We start from the raw sequence: 2,500 nt of genomic DNA on the forward strand, positions 1-2,500 counted from the left end.
GTGGACAAGTTTGGGAAAACAGCTAGCCTCCGGGCAAATGCCTTGAAGTCCAATATCTTCTTGGCAACATTTAAGGAGCCAATTAGAAGGGACATTATTAGGATGAGTGGATACCAAGAGGGTTCCTTTCCCTTCCGTTACTTGGGAATCCCATTGGCAGCAGGGCGATTGACAGAGAGAGACTACAGTGGGTTGGTGGACACCATCGCCAAGAAAGTGACTGCTTGGCCCAGATATACCCTTTCCTATGCAGGCAAGTTGGAACTGATCCGATCGGTTGTACAGGGTGTGGAATGTTTTTGCTTTCTATCTTGCCTATCTCTTGTGGGGTAATAGACAAGATTTAAAAGACATGTAGAAGCTTTATGTGGTCTAGCAAGCACCCACCTATCGCTTGGCGTAAAGTTTGTTCTCCTATTAATGATGGTGGGTTGGGGCTTAGAGATCTGAGAATCTGGAATAAGACGTTGCTTGCAAAGACGCTTTGGGATATACATAAGAAAAAAGATTCTCTGTGGGTAAAATGGATTAACCACTACTATTGGGATAATGTCATGGATTGGACAATCAGGAAAGATGATACCAGCCTAATTAAGAAACTAGTGGAGATCCGGGATGAATTGGCCCTTAAGTTTGGTAACTGGGATGGGGCGGCTGCTCAGTTGGAGATATGGTTTGGCAAAAAAGATGGGTTAGTTCAGTTTTACAACAGCTTCTTTCAAGGCCAGGGAAGGTGGCCTTGGAAGCCCATTGTGTGGAGACCATACATCCTTCCCAAACACAGAATTATTTTTTGGCTTATTGCCCATGGTAAATGCTTAACCAAAGATCGGCAACCATATATCCCTGACAAATCTTGTGCGTTTTGCGGAACTCATACTGAAGATGCCCAACACTTATTCTTCGAGTGTACGGTTTCAAGACGGATCTGGGCCCGATTGTGGGACTGGCTGGGTATTCAATATCAGGTTAGTTCTTTGATGGGTTTGTTATGATTTATGCGCAGGTTTTACAGGGGCACAACGATGAACAAGAGGAGATGTCAGGCAGGAGTGGCTGCAGTCTTGTACCACTTATGGGGGGCCCGGAACCGAGCAATCTTTGAAGTTGAACGTCCAGATATTGATGCTATCATCAGAAAGATTATTATTCATATTCATCGTGCCTTGAGTCTCTAGATTTTATTGCATGGCTTTATTTTACATCTGTTAGAGCTCTTTTGACTGTATGGATTGTGGAGGGGTTGAGTTGATACTATTGTACTACTTGCTTACTGAGGATCTCTCATGCTTACTAGCCTCTGCCTAGCTCGATTTTATCTCTTATTCTGGCTTTATTAATTTGACATTTTGGGGCCTATTTTAGATTGGTTTTTTGTTCCTGGGTATGCCCAGAGTAGTTGTAAGTTCCTGAGTATGCTCAGTGTAGTTGTACGTCCCTGGGTATGCCCAGTGTAGTTGTACGTCCATGAGCATGATGTTTGGCAGATATTTTAGACTTTCCTATCATCACCATGCATGTGCGTTGGACATCTTCCTCTGCTATTGCTTCATGCTATCTACGGATACACTCAGATCGTGTGGCCTCCTAGCCTCTACTCCCAGTTATGCGGCTTCGAGAGTTACTGTTGATGAATTTGATGGCGCCAACCGTCGAGCCCAGCTGGATATGATGGTTGGCTGCACCCTGCATTCCTTTGAATGCACTCAGATCATTTGGCCTACTAGCCTCTATACCTAGTTCTGGTTTTTATGGTTATATGTAAAGGTAATGGGTTGGGTTGGGTTGGCTATTTATGTATGGGCTTGTTTAGTATTTTGATGTTATTGTTGATACACTGATTTGGAATCCCTGGGTATGCCCAGTGTATTTGTACTTCTTTATTTACCATCTAGTGATATGTGTTCATATCAAAAAAAAAAAAAAGAAAGAAAGAGCGCTCAGTCGAGTTACTTCGATCTGTGGTTCAATGGGGTTAAGTGTTATTGGCTCTCTGTTATCCCTATCTCTTGTGGAGTCATTGACAAAATTGACAAGATATGCAGGAATTTTATGTGGACTAGCAAACATCCTCCGATTGCTTGGAGGAAAGTTTGCTCTCTTGTGGAGGATGGGGGTTTGGGTCTTCGTGACTTGAGAATTTTGAATAAGACCCTATTAGCCAAAACACTCTGGGACATTCACAAAAAGAAAGACACACTATGGGTGAAATGGATCAACCACTACTACTGGGATAACTTAGAGGATTGGAGAGCTCGAAAAGATGACAATATCCTCATCAAGAAATTGGTCGAGCTTAGATATGAGCTTGCCATTAGATTCAACGGTTGGACCAATGCAGCTTCGCAATTGGATACTTGGTTTCAAAAGAGAGATGGACTTACACTTCTTTATAAGAGCTTCTTTGATGGGGCGGGGAGATGGCCTTGGAAGCCAATTGTCTGAAAACCATACATCCTTCCTAAGCATAGAATTATTTTCTGGCTTGTTGCTCATGGAA

This window comes from Henckelia pumila, chromosome 3, assembly GCF_033568475.1.
Source record: "Henckelia pumila isolate YLH828 chromosome 3, ASM3356847v2, whole genome shotgun sequence".
In the NCBI taxonomy this organism is placed as follows: Eukaryota; Viridiplantae; Streptophyta; class Magnoliopsida; order Lamiales; family Gesneriaceae; genus Henckelia; species Henckelia pumila.